A 25459-nucleotide genomic window follows, 5' to 3' on the forward strand; every position below is an offset into this window, starting at 1 on the left:
ACCCCATTCAAATTACACATTTATCCCTTTTTATTCAGCTTTTATCCCCTTTATCCGAACAACAAAACCTGTAATAATCCCGTTTTTTACACACCTTTCTTTCAAACCGCCAGGCAACACTTACTTTTTTAGTTGCTAATAGAATAAAAACTCTTACGTTAAACAATTCAGGGCAAGTATTCTTTGATGTTAAAACTCTTTTGTCGTTTACAATGCACTCGGCAGTTTGGACAATTTCGTACTTCCAATGGAAGTCTACTTAAAGTAATGAAAGTGTCATTTATTCACCCCCCTCTGAACCATGGGTCTTTTAAATACAAGATACTTGTCCTACATCGCAAAAATCTTTAAAATATTTAAATCAAGAAGATTCTGAATCATTAAGGAATTTGTCGCATTCACCTCCTTTTAAGTAAATGACAATTACATCTTCCACATGATTTGAAAAGTTCAAATGTATTTGTCTATACAAGTACTTTCTAAGAGAGCATGAAACATAGTTGTGTAGCGCCGTTACTGATCTTTACGGTTTTTAAAGATTAAAAACTTTCACAATGAAGTTTTATTTTTCTCTCAATGACATGATATTCCTGTCATTTGTAACCCTTACCACACTAAATGTCTTAAATGGACTTGTCCATCTTTCAGTCTGGACAAAACCATTTATAATTTAAAGGGAAAATTTCAAAACATTTACGGACTGAATAGTGAACAGTGCAGACAGACCATGATCACATGGCACAGAATGATTTCCCGGTTGATTTTGGTCTGCACTGGCTATATATGGAAAGGATATAATGCTGCTTAGCAGACTAACAGTAAGTGCTAGAGGTCTTGTCTAAATAGCACAGAGTCTATGTAACTTTCAAATTTACATATTTTCTAGTAAAAAAAGTACCTGTACCGGGTAAGTGACAAAAAACCTGTTTATTGTACTTCAAATCATATAATTCCTTAATTGACATATTTCCCAAAGTATTTTTCATTTAAAAAGCTTTTTTTTTCTTCTTTAAATCACTCCAATGAGGAAGAAAAACTCAAAAACATAAAATTTGGGAACTTAAAACAGAAAGATATGCAAAACATCATTAAGAAATATACTAGTCAGAAAGTAAATTGAAAATTATATTCTGTGACATTTTGCAATGCTTTTTACTTTCCAGTCATTTTTCACAATTAGAATAATTATTCTGGAAATATGGAGTGTCAGCGATTGATCTGAAATTTTGCAAACAAGTTATTGGTCTATCCTTAAATCAAATGGAACATTAATCTCGAAAAATTATTTCCACCCTAATATGTCTAAAACGTCAGTTGAATCTCTTCAAAATTCACATCATGATAATGATATGCCAGCTAAAGCAATAAGCTATTATGTCATATTGAATATTTAGTAACAATCATTTTTTTATAATCTGTACGAGATTGTTATTAAAACTAAAGGCTACCTTTTTCTGTTTTTTTACAAGAAAACATCCTATGAAACATTGCACCATCAAGTAATCCTTTTCCTTTAAGCATTATAACAAAACTATAAGCAGAATAATAAAAAGCACACGTTTAAATCTCCCTATATACTTAAAATCCAAAGGCTAACATTTTATATATTGTAAAAATAATCATGAACTATGGTAGAATGTAATTTTTTCACCTTATATCCATAAAATAAAATTCCTTCTACTTATTTTGTTTAATCACATCAATCCATAATGAAAATTACTTCAAAAACACTACTACACCATTCTTTACTTATATATAAAAAAAGACAAAATTAAACAAAAAAAGACGAAAGAAAAAATTTCATTATAGTATTATATTGCCATATGGCACAATTTCGCACCCATAATTTTTAGTTTTGCTCCAAAGGTAGGCTTGACAGATTAATCCCTAGATAATCCTTTTAAATTTGGCATTCCAACCTGGATTAATCTTAATATCTACAAATACATATATACAATACATTTTATACTGCTTAACAAAAACTAGGCTGCTTCGAAGATATCCAAATATCCGCTTTATTTTCCCCCGATAAACTTTATAGACAGATTACGAGGTTTTATATATTTTTACATCTGTTTTCTTTTTTGCTATTTGACGGATTGTTAAAAAATTTGGAATTTGTTTTTTTTCTTTTCAGACATTTAAAATGTAACAACTAAAAACACACAAAATTTTGTTAGATACTGAAAAACTGTAGTATTGCGTAAAACAATGGATATTTCATACAATTCAAGAGCAAGAAATGTGCATACAATTCAAGAGCAAGAAGAAATGTGCATTATTTCAGGCAGAAACGGGCACCTGAGTAGAACCAGCTAGTCAAATTATTTACATATAAAAATATAATAAATTTTCAACTTCCTTTCTTTCTGAATGAATGCAATTATAAATGTTTAAAAATGTAGAAACAATATGAATGAATAAACAACAAAATGTCCGTTAATCAGCTGACATCAGTACCCATCAATACAAAACTAGAACTGCCACTATCTTGGCGTGAATACCCCCGCATACCACTTTGTCAGAATCAACAGTGGCCATTTAGAGCGCAAGGACAACCTCCCTGCCAAATCTGAGGTTACTAGCCAGTGCATTGCTAAGTTATGTATTCTACATGCTTCAAATGTGAAAATGTCAAAATCAATACATTGCAGACAGGACATTCTTTAGCAATTGAGAAGAAAAGCTTTTTTTTTTGTCAAGGTCCCTGTGACCTTGAACTTTGACCCAGTGACCTCAAAATCAATAGGGGTCACCTTATAGTCATGATCAACATCCATGCCAAATTTGAAGACTGTGGGTCAAAGGAATCTTAAGTTAATGGGTGGACAAACTTTTTGAAGTCAAAGTCCCTATGACCTTGACCTTTGATCCAGTGACCTCAAAATCAAAAGGGGTCATCTACTAATCATGACTAACCTCCATTCCAAATATGAAGACTGTGGGTCATAGGAATCTTAAGTTATTGGGCGGACAAGCTTTTTGAAGTCAAGGCCCCTGTGACCTTGACCTTTGACCTGGTGACCACAAAATCAATAGGGGTCATCTACTAATCATGACTAACCTCCATTCCAAATATGAAGACTGTGGGTCATAGGAATCTTAAGTTATAGGGCGGACAAGCTTTTTGAAGTCAAGACCCCTGTGACCTTGACCTTTGACCTGGTGACCTCAAAGTCAATAGGGGTCATCTACTAATCACGACTAACCTCCATGCCTAATATGACGACTGTGGGTCAAAGGAATCTTAAGTTATTGGGCGGACAAACTTTTTGAAGTCAAGGCCCCTGTGACCTTGACCTTTGACCTGGTGACCTCAAAATCAATAGGGGTCATCTACTAATCATGACTAACCTCCATGCCAAATATGACGACTGTGGGTCAAAGGAATCTTAAGTTATTGGGCGGACAAGCTTTTTGAAGTCAAGACCCCTGTGACCTTGACCTTTGACCTGGTGACCTCAAAGTCAATAGGGGTCATCTACTAATCATGACTAACCTCCATGCCAAATATGACGACTGTGGGTCAAAGGAATCTTAAGTTATTGGGCGGACAAGCTTTTTGAAGTCAAGGCCCCTGTGACCTTGACCTTTGACCTGGTGACCTCAAAATCAATAGGGGTCATCTACTAATCATGACTAACCTCCATGCCAAATATGACGACTGTGGGTCAAAGGAATCTTAAGTTATTGGGCGGACAAGCTTTTTGAAGTCAAGGCCCCTGTGACCTTGACCTTTGACCTGGTGACCTCAAAATCAATAGGGGTCATCTACTAATCATGACTAACCTCCATGCCAAATATGACGACTGTGGGTCAAAGGAATCTTAAGTTATTGGGCGGACAAGCTTTTTGAAGTCAAGGCCCCTGTGACCTTGACCTTTGACCTGGTGACCTCAAAATCAATAGGGGTCATCTACTAATCATGACTAACCTCCATGCCAAATATGACGACTGTAGGTCAAAGGAATCTTAAGTTATTGGGCGGACAAGCTTTTTGAAGTCAAGGCCCCTGTGACCTTGACCTTTGACCTAGTGACCTCAAAATCAATAGGGGTCATCTACTAATCATGACTAACCTCCATGCCAAATATGAAGACTAAGGGTCAAAGGAATCTTAAGTTATTGGGCGGACAAGAAAAAACCGACGGACGGCCGGACGGCCGGACGGACGGACAGCCGGACGGACGGACGGACGGACAAGCTGATTCCAGTATACCCCCCTTACAACTTTGTTGTGCGGGGGTATAATTACAAAATTTAAAAAAAAGCAATTTTTGGATAAAAAAAGGAAAGCTGAAAAAGAGACCAAAAAAATCAGCACACTGTACAAAAAAGTCATATTCTATCCAAATTCAATATGCCTATTTACTTTTATAATACATATTTACATTATATCTACTTTCGACATATGTTGACACTCGGCATTTGACAAGACCCCTTCAATATTCCGATCAGTGTATTAATCCAATCGAAAAAAGGTTTTATCCAAACCATAAACACTTTAATGAATATAGACAAAATTTTATCGATAAATTATTAAGAACATCAAAAAATAAGATACAAAATTTCAAAGGTTTAAACTGTTGTATATTCAAAATTGGCAAATTACAATCAGTTGTATGGTAAATGACCTTTGAAGGATTTAAAGTTTATATATATATATAAGGCATTTGATTCATACACTAATATTGAAATTTGAAAATAATTTTAAATTAATAATGTATTTTCAAAAGTACATAGTTACATGTAATTCAGTTGAATATTTATAGGTTAAATTTTTCAGAATTTTACGTGTCTAGGGTTTTTTTTTGGAAGGGGTGCAGTTTATATATTGATTGTAAAAATTCATGATGAAATATTGAACTGTATCACTGAATCTTTTAATACTGAACCCTCCTAGCATAGGTAACTTAAACTCAGCATATAATAAATATTTCACTCAGTTTAAAAAAAACTTTTACTAGGCTTAGATAATCTTTAACTCAACTTGAGGGACCCTCAACACAGTTTAGAGAAGCTTTAGCTAAGATAAGAAAACCTTTCACTTTACTAAAAGAATCTTTAACTAAGACAAGAGAACCTTTCACTCAGCTAGAAGAACCTTTAACATTCTTTAATTTTGCACAGGGAACCTTTAATTCAGCATAGAGAACCTTTAATTCAACATAAAGCACCTATAACTCAGCATATAGAACCATTAATTCAACTTAAAAAAACATAAATTCAGCATAAAGAACATTTACCTGATCAACAAAAGGAACCTTTAATTCAATATAGAAAAACATAGAAACAGCAAAGGAAACCTTTAACTCAGCACAGTGAACCTCAACCTTAGCATAATAAAGAACCTTTTATTCAGCAAAGAAAACCTTTAACAAGCAAACATAAACCTTTGTGTCTTTTGTCAAATGTTGAAGTGTTTTAATTCAAAATTAACAAAATCATAAAAAAAAAATATTATGATGACAACAAAATTTTAAACTATCAAACTGTGATGTACATTATTCATAACAGCACCTTATAGTGTCAGCATAGAATGTTGAATATATTGTTCATATACTCATAAGCAAAAGTAAGTTTCATGGAAAATTTGATTAAAAAAATATGTATAATATTATACTGAACACTGTCCTCGGAACTTATCATATGATCAAATTCAAAACCTTCCATCTTAAAGGATGAATTTTGAAAATCTTTTGTAATATTAAGCTATAATACTCTTTCTTCATAATTAAAAATTGATATTCAATTTTTTTATTAAAAAATATATTTTATTATCCTTGAAGCATTTTTAAAAAAAAAAAGCACAAGTATCCATGATTGCTTTCCAACACTTAATCAGGAAGTTTGCTTAAAAGTTTATTTACAGTATAAATAAATAAATCATGAACTTTAATGAAAAAGTAATCAATATGTAAATTTTCGTAACATTAATATTTTGATATTGCGAAACACTTTGTAACAAGAGCAAAATTGTTGAAAACAAGCGACCAATAAAATAGTCAATACCAAAAACAACAAATCCAAAAAAACAATATAGTGACTATTTTTTAACTACTCGTCAATTACACTACTTCTATAAATATTGTAAAACAATTTTATGTGATATAAAAACCCAACTTTTTCAAGAAGCAATAAGAAAAGCTTTAATCAAATCACATCATAGTTATATATTCTAAATCACATCATAGTTATATATTCTAAATCACATCATAGCTATTATTCTAAATCACATCATAGTTATATATTCTGTATTAGTATTATGGTAACATTTAAGGATTCAAAACAATGAATGGTTGATGATTTAACAGAATCAATGTACGTGTAAGTTTGTCATTGTAACAGAATGAATATCAATATATCAAAGGACTGTTTGAACAGTATTAAGAACCAACATATGACACCAGTGCTGGTTAGTTCCAGGAAGTGGTCTTGAAAGTCATTTTAAATAAGTTTTTACTGGTTAGTTCCAGAAAGTGGACTTGAAAATAATTTTAAATAAGTTGCTATAACTAAAGTTTCAAAATCTAGCTTATAAATAAATATGTTTATGGCCTTAAATAAAATTTGTTTCCCCCTTCCCTACCATCCCAACTTTGCCCCTTAAGCAAAAGATTTATTCAGGTTCTTAGGGATGAAAGAATTGTACAGTATGGTACATTTTATTAATAAATTGTTGCATAATATTATGTCAGTTGTGAATATTGTAATGCATGTACATATATATACTAGTGCACTTAATAAATTAATTTTAATAGTTTATTATACATATAATTATGCAGATTATTTATTATTATGCAAATATAAAAAAAAAAATGTCCTACCTACCAAATCCTAATTTTAATGGGTAGGGAAGGGGAAACAAACATAATTTTATTTTTGGCCTAAAGGGACTACTGTAAATATTTTTCCAAGATTTTTGTACCATTTGATGTAGGTCTGAACAAATTATTTGTGTACAAATTTTCAGATCATTCCCTCTCCCTTTTTTTCCAGAATAATCATTTTTTTGTACAAAAATAATAATGACCGAAAATGAAAAGAGTTGTAACCCTTTTCAGTCATATTGGGATTAGAATTGCAATAACAAACAATTTTCAATTTAATTCTTAGTATATTTCTTTATTATCCATGCAGATTTTTCCATTTTAAGAGGTTGACTTGGATCTATGTACAAAATTAAAATTTTTTGTTTTTAGGTTTTTTGACCTGGGTGAAGCTCCCTTTAAACTAAACTAATAATTTCTAATGTACAATTGTGAAAAAAAAGATATACCTTATTGTAAGTTTTTAAAATCATTTGAAATGAATTGTAACACGTTTACTTTGGTAAATCAACTTACTATTTATTAGCCTAGTTCTACAGTTAACATTAACCAAATTACATTGGTCAAACTTCAATATTCTTGACCAATTTCATTTTGTAAATCTTACTTACAAACAATGACCTATACATAATATGACAAAATTTTTATCTATAAAATCTTAGCCAAAAAATCTAGTCATTTCTTCTTTCAACATAACAACAAAAATTTCTTATAACTTCACTGTTTGAAATTACTTTAAATGATCACATATGACAACTTCAAATACCCCAAACAATTTCAACTTTAATTTGTTCACATTTAATTTTTTTGTATTCAAATAAAATGTTTAGCTGATAACAAAACAAATCAATACCAGTTATTGATTACACAAATAAAACTATAAAATACTTAAAAATATAAATACCAAAAATGCTTAGAGGTAAAGTCCATCTGTATATACACTGGTACGTAATAAAAAAATCCACTTTTTACGATAAATATATAAATTCCTCACAAGTTTTAAATATTCACAGGCAATTACACCAATTCACCACTTGCTATAACTTCTAAATCCACTACGAATATCGTCACTACGTTACACTATTTTACTATTCTAAATATATTTTTGTAACAGCTAAAAAATTTGTTTAGTTTTGTATTTTCATAAACATTTAAGAAAACCGACGAAATTAAGTCAACTTATGATGTCACATCAATAACAAACTGGGTTAATTTCCATTTTTTGGTAACAACAACGTAAATATATCCTGGTTAAACGACAATCCCTCAAAAAAAAAAATCCAACAACGCGACACGTTAAAGTCGTCAGTTCATCCTTTACGAAAAAACTATTACAAAAGAATACAGTACCGGCAACCATAATACATACCTACGGGGCGATTATAATACCTTTACATACAAAACTATCGGAGAGGTAAAAATATTTTACCACTACTGTAAGCTTGATTTAAGTCGTAACTTAACAATCCATATATAGACCTTAATATTCCGTTGCAAGGTAAAATATCTGACCGACACAACATTAATGCATTTAAATTTGTGCTGATTTTGAGATCTATAAATTTTACCTTAGTGTATACATGGTACAGGGAGATTAAGAGTTATGGTATAGAATTTATTTTAAATACTAAAATGCAATAGTACCCCGGAAGATAAACAATATTAGAATGCTTGATTATTGGATGCTGTTACCCGTGACCACACCCCCACTTATTTACGTACCATTATTTACAAGTTGTAGTTTTAGAAATAAATATGTAAAAAGCTGTGGATGTGGTGACAGCAACATCTTCTAGGGTATGCTAAGCTATAATAACTAGATGTGTTCAAATTAAGCCCTTTAAAGTTTAAATAACTAGATGCATAAGTCCAAGTCCCTTAAATTAAAATTTCATTGATAAAATTTCAGAATAGGGCAAGTCTTTTTAAGGCACATTGTCCCTTAGAAACAATTAAGTTTTTCCATCTTTGAAAAGGACAAACATGATTTTAATAATATTAGATAACAGTTTTACAGCATGTTAGTTGCTTATTAACTAAAGAAGTAGTGCTGACTGTAAACTTTTTGTCAAAAAAAGTATCAAAATGTAAATAAAGGAGTATTTTGACTTCCAACCAAAATAGTAAATTAATATAATCATACAAATTACCAAAAAGAAACAGAAGCAAAATATGGTACAGGTATTTGGACAATGAGTAACTTTTCTCAACTATAGCAGGACACCAAAAGTAAAAATGTTTGTGAAATTAAAAATAAAAGCATTTCTGGGGCATAATGGGCCTTGAATATACAATTTTGACAATATCAAAGCTTAACATTTATGCACTTTAAAACAGTTACAATTTAAAAAGCCAAATAAAAATCATTAATATAGTTTCCTGTATTAAAGCACAGTCTTATTTGTTCCACCAAATGGAATAAACTATTAGCCTTTGAATAAACTCTACAGCAAGTGTTTTGAAAAATAATTTACATTGGCCAGATATTGCTTCCAAAATTTGTTCATGCAAGTAATTGGCCTCTCCAGCCAACACCTTCATATCTTGTTTTTCCTTTTTCTAAAATTCAGAATTTCCGGGGTTTGTTTTGTTGATGCAACAGGAAAGATGATTTTGGCTCACCTCGGGTGCTACAAATTTAAAACAACACCAGGGGTCAAAACCACCTCACCTATTCTTAGAGAGATGCATATTCTCCAGTAATTTGAACCCATTTAGTTGCCTCTTATGATCGCCCAGGGATAAGCAGTGGCTGCAATTTTGGTTTCAAGGGGTTTCTGCAGTAAGAGCATTATTGAGCATGAATATAAAACTTTATAAGCCTGAATTCAAGAAGAAAAACCTGCCTGATAATAATTATGATAGAACCATGCATGTTTTATACATGTATTATTTCTACTACTAAGAATCATTGCTTTAACAAAAACCCTCTTGTCTTTCTGTTTATACCTTCTTCAATCTCATCATTTAGATGACCCTGTTTCTTCCTTACAACCAAATCACCAAGACATCTTTGCAATCAAATACTGTATCTGTCAAATTATCGAACAATGCTGGCTAAAGCTGTAAACTGTTGCTTTTCTGTCAAAGTTGAAAAATAGCTTCACTATACAGTTGATGTTTGTTTTCTGTTTTCCAACAGTGACTATGAATGACTGGCTAACACTCCTGCCAAAGTCCAGTGTTATTCAAATGTCACGAACGAACTGCTTTAGAAATGACACTTCACCCTGAAATTCAGAGAAAGATATAAATTATAAGTGCCGAAATTTCATTCTGCCCATTCTGCTATTTTCTTATATATGTTAAAAATCCAAAGAAGTGTTAAGCGCATGTAATCTTTTAAAATTACCAGTAAGTGATAATTTACTAAATTCATTTCATATTAAAATTTTCATACTTTATTATCAACTGCCACAGAAGAAAATCACACTTTTTCCAAGTTATTTTCATTTTAAGCATTTTGTAGATTGCACAATGTAAAACTGCAATTTATATTTCATTTGGGATTTTTAACATCCTTTTTCATCATGCAAATATCAAGAATTAAATCTTTCTCTATTATTTTCACAGGTGTTTGACACATTGATTGGTCACTTCTCCTTTTACCCACTCTACCCATTCTACAACCCTCCTACCTCTCCAAAACAATGTAAATTACCTCTGTATTTTTTCATTTGGAATATGTTTTAATATTTCATATATGCTTTTTAATCGATTTCCTTCATTACCCGCAAAAAAAAATAAAACATGATACATATGGTATATATTTAAATATATTTATCTTTATAAATCATGATTGAATGATAATAGTATTCATGAATAAATGAATGATTAGTATTGGTTCATGAATGATCAGTATTTGTTCATAAATGTATTTTGTACATGATTCAAAGTTGTCAATCGCTATAAGCTGTATACCTATATATAATTATAGGTTTATAATTTGTACTTTCTAGATCCCTAGTGGTAACCATGAGGATTTTTGGCTACATTTATTTCTATTCAAGGCCATCATGATTTCCATTCCCAAAAAATAAAATGTTCTACAAAAACTCTTTAAGTGAATTTAAATGGGAATTATAATAAACTTATAAAGACCAATCAACCCCCTTCGGCTTTGAACCACTAAATGTCAATGTAAACTTTTTAACTGTTTTTCAACTGTGGTTATTATGGAATATTTTGGAAGCTCTGCTAATCTTTTAAGGTTTGGTCAAAACATTTCCCTATGCAGTATACATTATATAAGTATAAGCCTATTTAAGGTAGAAATTACCCTCATGTATTGACATAAAGTATTTACTTTATTTATCTTACAATTGAGAACACTAAATTTGAACTGCAAATAAACATAGGGCTGTTTGAGAAATTTTCATTCAAGTTTCAAGACAATGTACATGTGGTGGGTGTGTATATATTTTTAACACTTGTACACTATAATCTAATTATAGCGATTCTGTTAATCCACTGACATCATATGTGACAAAAAAAGTCTTTGACTTTGAAATTATCATAAGAATTCTCTGCCAGCAGTATTAAGCCAAGACAACATTAGACTGCATGACCATATTAATTTACCTTTAGCACCTTTTCAAAACATACATCATGTCACTACAAAATACCTTCAAGTAACAAAGTCCAATTTCAGAAGTAAATAATGTCTGTATTTGAACAATAAGTAAACAAATTTAAAGTGCTGTAAGCAATTTGTTTGTTTAGTTTTACAGTGCATCAATACAGTTTAGGTCATATGGCACCATTGCAAAGCAGGAAAGTTTTATGACTTTGGCTAACCTTGGGTGTAACAAACTTCAAATCAACACCCTGGGTCAAAACCAACTCACCTGCTAGAGCTAAGACATGCATTATATAGACTCAAATAATCAAAACCCATGTAATCACTTTAAATTCTTACAATCATGCAGGGATAAACAATGGCTGCAATTCTGATGTCTCAACCATCAGCCACAAGGGGCTTAAAGAATGGTACAAGCTATACTGTTAGGTGTATCTTGTATAAACCAATGTTCTTCAAATTGAGGGACCAACATCTTCTTATGATGATTACATGATCATCATAAAAGATAAAACTCTGTACTTGCTAATAAAAAGATTTAAGTCTCTGATAAAAGGAAAAACATCTTTTGAGCTGACTTTCTTGTTTTTAAATTTATATTAACCTTCAAAAAGCACCATATAGATAAAATCAAAGTTGTATGTTGTCTTTTTTTATTTGCAAATTTGGTAATGCAATTCATCAAATTTATAAAAAGAAAATGTTGGGACTCTAAGAAGAGGTTTCCAAGCATTGGCTGTTACCTAGAGTTGGTCTTTAAATTATGATGACATTTTTTTATTACCATTTAAAACAGGTTTAACTTTTTGACCAATCACAATATAAAGGCAACTGCTTTGTTTATACTGTTATTGCAATATAAAATTCTTTATTGGTTTTTCCTTCTCTTTCAATAATTTTTTCTAATTCATTTTCAAAAGTAAAAAAAAATAAAAAATTACAGACTACATTGAAATATAAGAACTGTCATTTTTTTAAAATATTTGATGGTAATATTGTTATTTTTAAACATTACTTAGTGCAATTGAAAGCTTTCTTATTTAAAAAAAACCTGAGCTGATTTATCGTTCGATTAATGTTAAGAAATAACTACACAATAACATCTAGAGCGCCTACAATACCTTTGTATTATATTTATGTGAATCGTAAAGCCTTCAGCATTCAAAACAAAGAGGGGCATTGTGGGATTTACGCATATCTTGTAGTCAGTCATCTGTTACAAGAGTCCTGTCTACACCATCTATCGTAACTTTCTACCTCCCGAGCATTGTGAGGCGACCCAGTTCTTGAAATTAGATCGCCTTTAATACCGTACAGATCATATTTCCAAACAAAGTCTACGGCAGTAACTTGAGAGAACTTAATTACACAATAATTGTTGATTATAATCGTACATAATAAATACCGTTTATTTTGTTTAACATTACAGTTTATTTCACCTCTTCGGTCCCTCATCAAATTAGGTTATCTCTCATGAAATCCATAATTTATATTCGTATAAAATCACCTAAGGCATACGATTGTAGCACGCAGATCTTCTTTTTCGTGAAAATTGATCGAAAATTATGTTCACCATCGAGACACTGGGAGAAATCACCACGACAGGTCGTTCAACAGAATACCAAATCTCCGCTAAAGGTTACCCACGTTAGCATATTAAAAAATTTGCAAATTTAAAAATGTAAAGTGGCCCACTTGACAAGGGTTTTCCATTGATGGTATAAGAAGATAACAAATTTAGCCGACACTTATACAACAATTTAACAATTTGTTCAAATATAAAATATTCCCACAGCATTATAGTGAAATGGCATTAAAAACCTTGACATTCAAACTTTAAAATTTATTTGTTAAAACGAAATATATGGGTATAATTACTAAAAACAGTAAATTGAAACTGTGTGTACAATTGTATATTACACAAAAATATTGTGTCATTATTTAAAGTTAATGATGTAAGACATTTCATTTTTCAGAATTTATAATCTGTTTTAATGTTGCAGCTAAAAAATAAAATTTGCAACTACTTTTATAAAAGGGTAATTTTTCTAAATATATAAATTAGTCGACCCAACTAGGCATAAACTATTAACTTAGTCAGTTTGAACTTCATGTGACTATATTATAGGTTATACCATGTGACTATATTATAGGTTATACAAACATGATTTTGTAATTTTTACGATATGAATGTTTGATTATTTCTATATGATGCTATGATGCATTCAATTCCTGATTTATTATAATATACATTACAACTTTAATTATATTCCCTACTTTTTTATAGAATATTTTTACATAAAAAATTACAGTCCAGAACTTATCTGAAATGGTTGGTAAATATCCGATATCTGGGGCCATATATAAAACCATGGTCTATAATTCAAATATTTGAAAAATTCTAACTATTTTTTTTTTGTGTTGTGTTTAAAGTGTCGTACCAACATATGGTGACAATCCCGCTTTTCTGATGAAAGAAGACCTCAGGACTGACCCTCTATTATTTCAGACACAAACAGGCACCTGCAGAGTATAAACTATAACTACCCACGTTCTGTAAGCTAGCTGGATAGTTTCCTGACATAAAAGAATCCATGGAAAGATTCTAACCCACAGCAATGAGGGGCAAGTGGTTTAAAGTCAACAAACTTAAGGCATACCATTTTACCTTAACCACTCTGCCACAGACATCCCCAAAATCATGGTTAAACCAACCACAATATCCAAAATGCAAACAATGCAAATAACAATTTAAAAAAATCTCTCAAATATAAAAAACTGTAGATAAATTAGAATTAAGACATCAATTAATTTGTATGTCAGTGTAACAGTAATATGAACAAAATACGTCTTCTGTGGTACATTTGTTCAAACATATAGACTTTAAAAAGTTATGACTCATACAAATACGAGAAAAAGCTAAATCAACAAATAACTGAAAAGAATCTAGTGAAGCCTAACAATTGAAAGGAGTGTTTAAAATATTTTATCTTTTTTTTACAACCTGGACGTAATGGGCTGTATTAAAATAGTTTTTGTAGTAAAAATCGTACAAGAAAAATTAAATCTAAATGATCGATCAAACATCGTAAAAAATTTGAAGTACTGGTATGTAGATCACTTCCCCCTGCTGTTTTAAATGTTACGTTATGAAATAACAAGTACTGTTAAGGTAAAAAAAAAAAATATTGCATTTAACCATCCCATGTATAAATGAATACAAGTCCAAATGTATTATTGTTACTTTTATTTGGATTGACTCATAATATAAGTTCTTTTGTATATCTCTTATGTTTAGCTATTATATCTGTATCACATTTTATACAGTGGGCATTCAAAATCATTTACAGCCCAACGTAACTATGTGTTCCAGTTTTTGGAAAATTTCAAGTTTTATTTAATAATTGGTAACCAATTATAATATAAGCATGTTTGCAAAAAAAGATAAATAAAAGAGGTAAATAACAAAACAGTCTTCCAAGAAATATATTTTTTCTTGGTGACCTCTGATTCTGGCTTTTTTATCACCCATATTTGACTATATTTAAAAAAAATAATTATGTAATCAAAAATATATAAATAATTCTTTAAAGACCTTAACTTTCTTTAACCTTTACCTTTCTGGATCTGAAATTGATTAGCATTTGTCAACAATGAATAAGAGCTGTGCCAGACTGTGTAATCTCTCAACAGGCTCTGTACAATGATACCTACTTTAAAGACCACATTCAAATAAATACCACAATGTGAACAAAGACCACCCTTTGACAAATCTTCATTAATAGAAAATACAACAAACTCCAAAACAAGACAACTTGCCTATAATGGCCATGTCTGGTCTTCTCTTATGGATGGCCTGTTTTCACAGGTTTGACTATAGTATACTATTGTCTGACTTTAACTTTTTATCTATCAAGGTCAATACTAAATATAGAAAGTTAGTGTTGTCCATTTAAGAAATACAGCATGTTGATGTTTTAAATTCATCAGGTCACATTAATGCCATGGCTGCAGATATTGCTTATACATATTCCTTTGTTTTTTGTTTTCTTACAGATGATCTATCATATAGCAAATTTAAGATTTTCAAAATCTGAATAAATCTGTTTAGGGCGAAACTAGAAAAGTTTTCATAACATATTTACGAGTGTTAAGCTCCTGTGATGGTTCCGAAATCAAATGTTTGAAACTTGTGGATTTTAATTTACGACTGACGCAAACTTTTCAAACTCGCAAAATATTTCAAACGTTCGGTGTATCAACTTTCTGTCAACAAAACATTGAAGAATGTCGGAATGTAAAAGATGCTAAATGAAAATCCCCGATAGTTGGAGAAGTATACAACCTATTGGAATGCACGTTAGTTCAAATGTTGACATTAACAAGTCAAACAGTCAATCGTAATCGTCAAGTGATTAACTACTATTCTCAACAAGGCCTCGGTAAATACCGACCCTCATCTTAAAGGGACAATAATCATCGCCAAACAACACTAGACGAAGGCTTGTTGACCGCATATAAAAAGCTGAATTTACAATCAAGTGTTAGGGGATTTCTTGAACATTGTATAAGAGCCTTGAATAAATTATCGCTGCAACCGATATGAAAAAGTCTGAAATAGTCGCCCTGAAAAATAGGAACAGCCATTTTAATTTTAAGGGCCACAAGGCATGGCTTAATACAGTAAGACAACAATTTCAACATGTTGGAAAAAAATGAAATTCAGCAGTGATATTTATTACAAACAAATATTTCAATAGTCCACTGACATCCATACGATATCATGTTGTAAAATGTTATTAATATTTGTATGTCCCATTAATGTAGAGCAACTTCATAGTTTTGGGTTAAAATTATCAAACTCAAATGATAAAGGCAGAAACAAATTATACATTACATTATAAAGAAGATAATTCCAAAGAATTAAAAACTTCATCAATTACAGGTTGCCATTTAGTAAAAGTATTTTTATCATAATAGTCTTTTTGGTGAGTAGACATTACATAATTATAATGTTTCATTGGTTATGGAATAACGATTTCTTGTTTAAATGTTGAGTACAGAAAGGGCAGCATATGTACATGTATATATTATTTTCATAAATTGATAATTTTAATCCAGAAGTCGACGGGGGAATGCACTTCCATTTACAATAGATTAGTCAAATTGTTTTGCTTGTTTTTTTTTAAATTTATATACCCTCCAATTACCTGGAAAAACCCACAGGTGGCAGTATCAGTGTTTGGACACCCCACCACTATCTGCCCCTGGACCCCTACTACAACCCTGAAAAAAAAAATTCAACACTCTAAGGCTTACTATAAGGTACCAAATACAAAACCACCGATGAAATTATATAAAAAAAAATTTTTCCACTATCAAAATTATAGTTATATAAACTATAACTATAATTTTGATAGTGGAAAATTTTTTTTTTTATATAATTTTATCGGTGGTTTTGTATTTGGTACCTTATAGTAAGCCTTAGAGTGTTGAATTATTTTTTTCAGGGTTGTAGTAGGGGTTCAGGGGCAGATAGGGGTGGGGTGTCCAAACACTGATACTGCCACCTGTGGAAAAACCCAAAAATATTCTTAATTACCTACTCCGTAGTAAACAGTATTAATTTAAGGTAGAACCTACTACATTTTGGTTGGCAAGCTTATTGACATGAAAGCATTGTACACCATAAACATAACTTCTGAGTCACGGTAATAGTAAGTATCTTAAAGTCAACATTATTTAACCATATCTATGATAGGCCCATTTCCCCTACAGTTATGTAATAACTGTATCAAATACACATAATCATTAACCATCCACACATTGTTAACTTTATGAATTTCAGTAAATCATAATTTATTACAATAGAATCACTATGAGTTTAGACTCTAAGCGTCTCTGGACACTAATCAGATAGCAAAATTAATAGAGCAGGAAACGGCAATGGCTTAATATAAAGTGGTGGTTGTGCTGCGGCTCTAAAATTATTATATCAGCCCTTAACCAAGTGGAACTGACTGAGATTACCAATATATACAGCCAGCCTTTTATATTCATACAAGCTAGGCTCTATACTGTTGGTGTTTCAATTTTTGTAATTTCATTTTTAAATCCCTTTAAATTTAACTGGACTGTTCCAAATTCAAAGTAGGGCAAATTCATAACACAATTTCAGTGGGTTAAGGGTTAAGTGTCGGCAAGCATTTTAATTATTAAGATTACTATAAAAACTGCAGGGGAGCAAAAAAAGGGAATACAATTTCAAATTATTTACAAATATCTCCTTTTGATCTATTCTTTTAAAATGGTTTACTTTTATGTAATTGTACTTTCAGATATTTGTAAATTTTAGTAGTATTTTTTTATGTAACTGTAATTATCTATCAAATTTAAACCTCTTTTGCAGAGAATAGGTGTAATAATAAATGTATAATTATGATATCATATTTTCGTGAAAAATGCAGTATCATTAAATAGAAAATACTATAGAAAATTTATCAAATCCCCCTATAACAAGTACTATAAAACCACCATTAAGATATTATAATTCAACCTCAGTAAAATAAAAATAATCTTGAAGAAGGGTGATCCCTTGAAAGCATTAAAAACAACAAATTACTGGATGAAAATTGCAGACTTGGCCTGATTGAGTCTGTACATGAGGGATTATGAAAAAGTGCAACATTCCAAACGCCCTATAATAGCACTGGCTTGAGTGAGCAGAACCGATGGTAAATGTGGTTTTTCCCAGCTAATCCAGCATATTTTCCATAATTATATTTACCGTGGATTTCCTAGGAAAATCCACATTTACCAAGTTCTTGATAACATCTATTGTTACCTTGGTTCAGTACTTACTATTTTGAGAATATAGCTGCAATGCTAGTTGGACATACCTCTTCTATTTGGCAAAATGCTCATTAAAGCCCCATACTGTCATACATTTTTTGCTGTGGTGGGGTGGGGGGATGGGGTGTGTTTGAATGTGGGGTTGTGTCACACCAACACACAGTATAGGTCATAAGGTGCCTTGCAAGCTTTACTGGTGGAGGAAGACCAAAGGTGCCCCTCTGGGGCACAAACAGTCACACTGTCTTTAATGTGAGTTGATGGGATGGGGGCCACATGGGACTTACAAAGCAGACATCTCCATAATACACATTTCACCAAAGGAGCATTTGAAAAAGGTGACTAGCTTCTATTTTAAGACTTATTTAAAGTGTATACATGTATATGTTTAAACTGTTTGTACTTTTATAGCCTCATAAATAAACAAAGATAGTACTATATTTCTCTGTTATACAGCCAAACCCTCCTACTACATTTTGAGACCACTTAAACTGTTGTACACAAACAAAACATAGCAAGACACACCCAGAGCCAATCCCTTCTTATTAAAAATAAATTTAAGTTACCCTGCTAAATTTGTATAAAGGATTTTCCTTGCATTAGATTTTCTACATTTGATGATGATTAGAAGTTGAACTGACCAATAGTAAAATAATATCAGTTCTACAAATCTGAATATGCCATCACTACAAGAGCCAGGTCGGTCTGTATATTAGTACAACCTCACCTGCAGGCACTATTATATTGTTGTTTGACTTGAATTTTTTTTCTTGATATCCCCAAAAATTGAATATGGACAGTTCCTGAAATAGAAGCTGGAGCCCGAGTCCATACAACCTTAGGGTGATAATAAGCACCTGTGTATGAGTGTATGAAACTGTAAGGCTATTATACTGGTGGCATTATATTATAACCTTAGTAAAGTTAAAGTTATGTATGAGGACTATCCCACTTATGCCAAAGCCTAAATAATGTCCAGTACAAATTTTGTTATGCAGTTAAACCAAATAAGCTAAATATGGCTTAAAATTTAATCATGTTCATTTTTATATAATGTTCAATTTATCAAGTGGTTTTGATAAAAATAATTTTATATGTGCATTATATCTATAATTTAGAGATATAATATTTCACGATAATATCAAGGTCAAGCAGAACGTCTTTTAACTAGGGTAAATTAATACAAGAATCATATATTGAATTCCAAGTTTCCATTTTCTCAAACAGTTATATACAAAGGCTATTCAGGAAAAAGCAAGGAGGACCTCATAGCATTATAGTGACCAATCATCAGCCTTTAAACAAACAAAATCTACATTTCAGACTAGCCCTTTGCAAAATGAATCAATTGATTTCACATTGCCCTCTCCCTTAAGGCTTTATCCAAAAAAAACAAAAAACTTGAAGATCAACACATTCGCAATAAGTGCAATAATCACAAAACGCAGCACCCTTAATTCCAAGTCACAGCCTACCCACAGGGGCACAACAAATAAAACCTATGTTATCACATTTGTAAGACACTTCAACTTTTGATGTACACTTTAAACAATATTCAAGTGAATGTACGTTCAATTAAATAAAATCTCTCTTCACATCAAGGGGTTGGTAAATGAAATTCAATATAAAGATGTTTTTTGAGCTACCTTTTATTTGCATTGACAATTGAAAATGCAAATATAGACTTTAAACTGTTCCAGTTCTTAACATTTTGCAGTACACCAAGGTATTGTGGTGCAAATTGCACACATTTTGAACTGAAGTTGATTTGGGATTTTTTTTCATAATTATCATGTTTAGTAGTTTTCAGCAACTCTTACACTGACATTAACGTCAGATGGTGAATTTCCAGCCTTACTGATGGAGGAATACTCTACACCTCATCTCAGGCACCGGTTCACCACCGGTTCACCAGGCATGCACTATTTCTGGAACCTGGTTTGTAAACCACAGACTGGAATTATAGCTTCCTAACATGAATAATTTCATCTTCCAAGACAGAGTTATTTAACTGTAAAGACTGCTTATGATGACAGAATATATGCACAACCCCTGTGCAGACCCAGATCAATTGTAATCTTTTAATCTTAGACCCTTGTGGAGACCAAGATCAATTGCTATCTTTGACCATCTTGGGGTCTTCATCATTGGTCTTCATGACTAATATGATGAAATTGGTATAGTTATAGATGAAGAAAAGATATAGCACACAGGACTGGTTATCTGCCTGACCAATGATATATGGCAGATACAATAAGATACAGGTAATGAACCCAAAGACAAATAATTAGATCTATTATCTTACAGTACAAATAGCAGTAAAAGTCTTGAGGGGGGAAATTATGAAACATAAACATTAGACAACATCTACTTGAAGAGCAGAACAATGTAATTTATAGAACAGAACCCCACAGAATCAGTGATTATATACCCATTACCGGCTGCCAGAACCAAAAGTGATAATGTGATTAGCATTTAAATTGCCACTAGTATCATTTAAAGAGCCCAGCAATCATGCATGCCCATTTGTACATTTGTACTTTATATATATAGAGTTGGTACTTCAATTTTTGTATCCTAATGTTGAAATCCCTTAGACTTTGAACTGACTATTCCAAATTTACAGCTTATAGCCAATCCATTACACAAATTCAGAAGAGCTTGAAAATTAAAAGCAAATTAATCATATTTAATTGCTTCTTCTTTCCTTTCTATATAAAACATATACAATGTCACAGGCAAACATAAGACAAAACTTTAACAAATAAATTTTACTGCAGTATTTAAAGGGATGCTGTATTTGTTTATACAAAGCAAAAGGGTTGGGCCACAAGTTTTGACAACATTAAAGAGATGCATGGCCTCATCCACTTTACATAGAGAATGAATCAAAAGATCTATTAAAGGACTTACATAAATAAGAAGATGTGAAGTGCAAATCAAGTTTTGCATTTAGGAAAGATCATAAAATTGTAATGCAGATTAACTATCAATGATCACCAATGACCAAAATTCAGCTATTTCTATAATTACCTTAACAGTTTGGATAAAATCCTTGATATTTAACAATGATAAAAATCCAGTGCTATTCCTTAACACACAGTGTTTTAAGGGGTGTAATAATAGATAATCCAGATTTTTTTCACAAATTGCACGCATACACACAAAAATTATGCACAAATAATGGTCAGAACTGCATAAAATGTAATAAAACACGCTGTAACATGCTGGTCAGTAGGACACAATTGACAAGCGCGGTGACATATGGTGGGGGTAGCTCCGGGGGACTTGATTACCCTACTAAATGTAACACTTTAGTCTAGCCAACGTTCCTTCAGGGTACCTGCACCGTGTAACACAAGTATGTAATTACGTAATCATGTCATCTCCCCATTTTATCATTACATAATCTGCCAGATAACTACTAATTAGTCTTACATGTATTGGAATAAGGTCATTCATGATGGCTATTAATAGATGCATGTACTGATATTGACGGCTCAAAAAACTTTAAGCAAAGCATGGTCTTATAGTAATAAGGACAAGTGAAATATAATGATCGATATATTGATGAGCATTTGATTGAATGAATACATGAATAGATAAAAGAAAGAAAGAAAGAAAGAAAGAAAGAAAGAAAGAAAGAAAGAAAGAAAGGAAGAAAGAAAGAAAGAAAGAAAGAAAGAAAGAAAGAAAGAAAGAAAGAAAGAAAGAAAGAAAGAATGAATGAATGAATGAATAATTGAATGAATGAATGAATAATTGAATGAATGAATGAATGAATGAATGAATAATTGAATGAATGAATCATTGAAATAAATGAATGAATAATTGAATGAAATAAAATGAATGAATGAAATAAAATGAAATGAAATAAATGAATGAAATGAAATGATATAAAATGAATGAATGAAATGAAATAAAATGAATGGATGAATGTATGACCTTGTTGAAAGAAGAAATTTGTTAACTTGATAAGCATTCAAATGAATGAATGAATGAATGAATGAATGACCTTGTTGTAAAATGTTCATAAAAAACAGTTCAAAGTAAAATTTTATCTCAAAGACTTATAGAATTTTGTTCTCCTGTACCAGTGAGTAACAGTTGATTGATATACCATCTCATTACTAATATATACCTATATTTTTTATTCTGTGGGTTTTTACTTCACACAAGCAATTTTAACGTAATATGGCTACTTTCCAGCTATACTGGTGAAGTAGGACTTCAGGTTTCCCTCTGGTATTATTTAACTAAGTAGAACCACCGATGTTCCTAAAGCCAGCTGGATAGCTTATGAATTATTAAACATCAGCTTGAAAAAAACTTTATACTCCCACACAAGGATATCGGTTGAAGGTGGTAAAGTATTTCAAAGTAAATTGATAAATTATTTGTTCAAACACACCTTTCTTTCAGAAATGTTGCGAATGTTGTGATCTTTACAATGAAAAAGGTCTCCTCTGTTTGTTTCTTTTTTGGTACAACGAATCGTTACGATCAGCCGCCCACTACAAATATAACATCTGAAAAATAATACGAACATGCGAATATAGATATATTTAGAGAACAGACTGATCGTAACTATGATGGAATATGACCAAATATAGTAATAATCTTCATTGTTTGATTATTACGAATAAAAAAATTTTGTAACTTCATACCTACGGTTATTGTGGGTGTCGCACCATAAAGAAGTACAAAATTTGTTTTAAAAAAGAATTAAATGTAAATTAAAATAATTTACTTATTATATTGACTATTCAAATACCGAATGCTGGCAAGCAATCAACCTTTTGATACACTTTACATACGTTTTTAATATCAACTTTAAATGTACAAAATACCACAAATATTTAAACAGTTACAAAAATTTGTTTTCCGTCCCATTAATCCTAATATTACAAACAAAGCTGAAAATAAAACAAAAATGAAAAAAATTAATAGGACCTAAATTAGTTGATCATAGATTGTGAATATTTAGTAATGACTAAACATTCAATGTTGTTTTTTCCCTCTGCATTCCAAATCAAACCATCATTACAAATATAGTGATTCATTTGTTTATCACTTGATTTTAATATTTATTTTATTGATTTGTAATTTGTAAAAAAAAAAGAGCAATTATCAACCACTTTTTATCTAAAAATGTACTTCTGTATATTATATACACTTAATGTTTATTCCTCTGATGGTAGTACCTTTGACTACAATATCGCAAAAAGTTACGACCCCTTTTTCAACTTAAGCCCGAAACAGATATTTCACCAAACAGATATTTCACCAATCAAAGAATTTTCCATTACTCATACACAATTTTTTTTGCAGAGTATCAATTTAACGTCCCATCAATGAAACCAGCATGACCCCTGACCCTCCACCACAATAGCTCCTCCTCTTCGACCAAATCACCAAATCGGTACTTCAGTGGCGTAATCAAGCCCCCTTGAGGTTAAGGCTATCAATAAATACTATGATTATGTTACAATAAAAGGGTGTCAAAAGATAATTTAAGTATGGTATCATATTGAGAAGATGTTGAAATCAGTACTTCCTGTGATACAAAGCAGACTGGTTTGTCATAGATGCACATTTTATCTTCTTCTTGAACCAGTCTGTCTAGTGTTAATCTTTGATTTTTTAAATGACTAGATAATGTGACATTCCTTTAAAATTTAATAATAACTGTGAAAATGGCTTGCTAATGGCACAAGTAAAAAGTCAGGCCTGCAATATACCTGCATGCAGATGAAGCACATTCTATGATGTTGGTCACTTATTAGAATTCAGGATTTTGGCATCAAAATCCCTCTAGTAGATACTGAATAGCTATACTTTCACAACAAATCCTGCAGTATATTATATAAATATAGCATGTTATGGGTTAAAAACAATCTCCAGAAAGTCTTTTAGCACATCATTGAGTGTAATTTTGTTAGAAATTTTACTAAAACTATGGGATGTGGGCCTCGAACCACTTGCTCTTCACTGCTGTTGGTTTGAATCCTGCCAGGGACTTTGATTCTTTCATGTGAGCAAGCTATCCTGCAAGCTTGCAGAACAGGAGTGGTTGTTAACTATGGTGAAATAATGCATAATGGACCCCCCCCAGGTCTTCCTCCACCAGTAAAGCTGGAAAGTTGCAAAATGACATATACAGTCATAATTAGTGTAAGGTCAAACCCTACTGAAAATTAAACCAGACTGCTTTGAGCAGTTCCAACATTCAAGTACTGTACATGCAGTTATTCTATAAGTTGATAATGCAAACTGATAAAAATTTGTGAAATGAGAATCACAAAATTGAATAAATTAGCCTAATATTGTTATATTCTATGTTTCCTTACATTTAACTGTTTCTTACCTCTTAAATTCCAATTCTCAGGTTACAACACATACACACTTATAATGCTTCTTTTGTTCTCAATTCAACCCACATTCTGAAAATAGAAGAGAATAAACTGTTTGTTAATGTTTAATGTAATATTTACCATGAAGAATCATTATCAAAAATAAATTATTCTATAAAAATCGACAAAGACATTTGTATAACTTTACACAACAACAGCTGTCCATAACTATTCTCAGTGCATGACAGTAAGAAAAGGGGTATAACTCTGTACATAGATAACTCAAGAGTAATGGGACCTGTGTCCATCATGTAAGATAATCATAGAGAATAAGTGTGTGAAGTTTTAACCCATTCCCTTCAGAAGATAAGGACATACCAAGCACTAAAGTGTGATTGGCCTGACAGCAAAGCCAACAAATGCTGATGCCAGGATGTCAGATTTCAAAAACGCTCCTTAATATTCTTCAAATCATCAAGCTATAAATGTCAGGAGTCTTTGAATGTAGCTAAAATAAAGGTTTTGAAAACATCTAAAGAACCGTGATTGCATGTAGATCGAATGACTGTATAGCCTCTGTGCCTTCTGCTTTGGCTTTAAAGTGTTGGTTACCACCGGCAACTTTAAAAGTTTTACATGATTTATAATCCCTACAATGAATAAAAGACTGTTACAAATATGGAAGCCAGACAAGTCCATTTAGGTTGTACAAAAGTATACCTTTGGGATTCATTTGAATTTGACTTGTATCTGTAAATAGTCGATTATCCAAAATTTGAGCACAGAATGGGCATAACAGTCATCTTTAGTCATTAAAGAAAAAAAAGATGAAATCATATCAGTAT

The 25459-nt window shown here is 31.4% G+C and overlaps 1 protein-coding gene across 2 annotated transcripts in view; it reads right to left on the minus strand.

Annotated features, from left to right (window-relative positions):
- Nucleotides 1-24108, minus strand: part of LOC132752751 (uncharacterized) — a 46420-nt gene extending 22312 nt beyond the window's left edge. The window contains exons 1-3 of one of the 2 annotated variants that reach the window (XM_060743137.1): nt 24003-24108; nt 22673-22790; nt 9780-10060 (exon numbers count right to left, since the gene is read on the minus strand). The gene's annotated coding sequence lies outside the window, so the exon portion shown is untranslated. Of the gene's footprint in view, nt 1-7734; nt 8386-9779; nt 10061-22672; nt 22791-24002 lie in introns of those variants that run through there. The other variant, XM_060743127.1, reaches the window with a different exon arrangement.
- Between the last annotated feature and the right edge of the window lie 1351 nt (nt 24109-25459).

This window comes from Ruditapes philippinarum, unplaced genomic scaffold, assembly GCF_026571515.1.
Source record: "Ruditapes philippinarum isolate M1 unplaced genomic scaffold, ASM2657151v2 ctg2676_1_1_1_1, whole genome shotgun sequence".
Classification (NCBI taxonomy): Eukaryota; Metazoa; Mollusca; class Bivalvia; order Venerida; family Veneridae; genus Ruditapes; species Ruditapes philippinarum.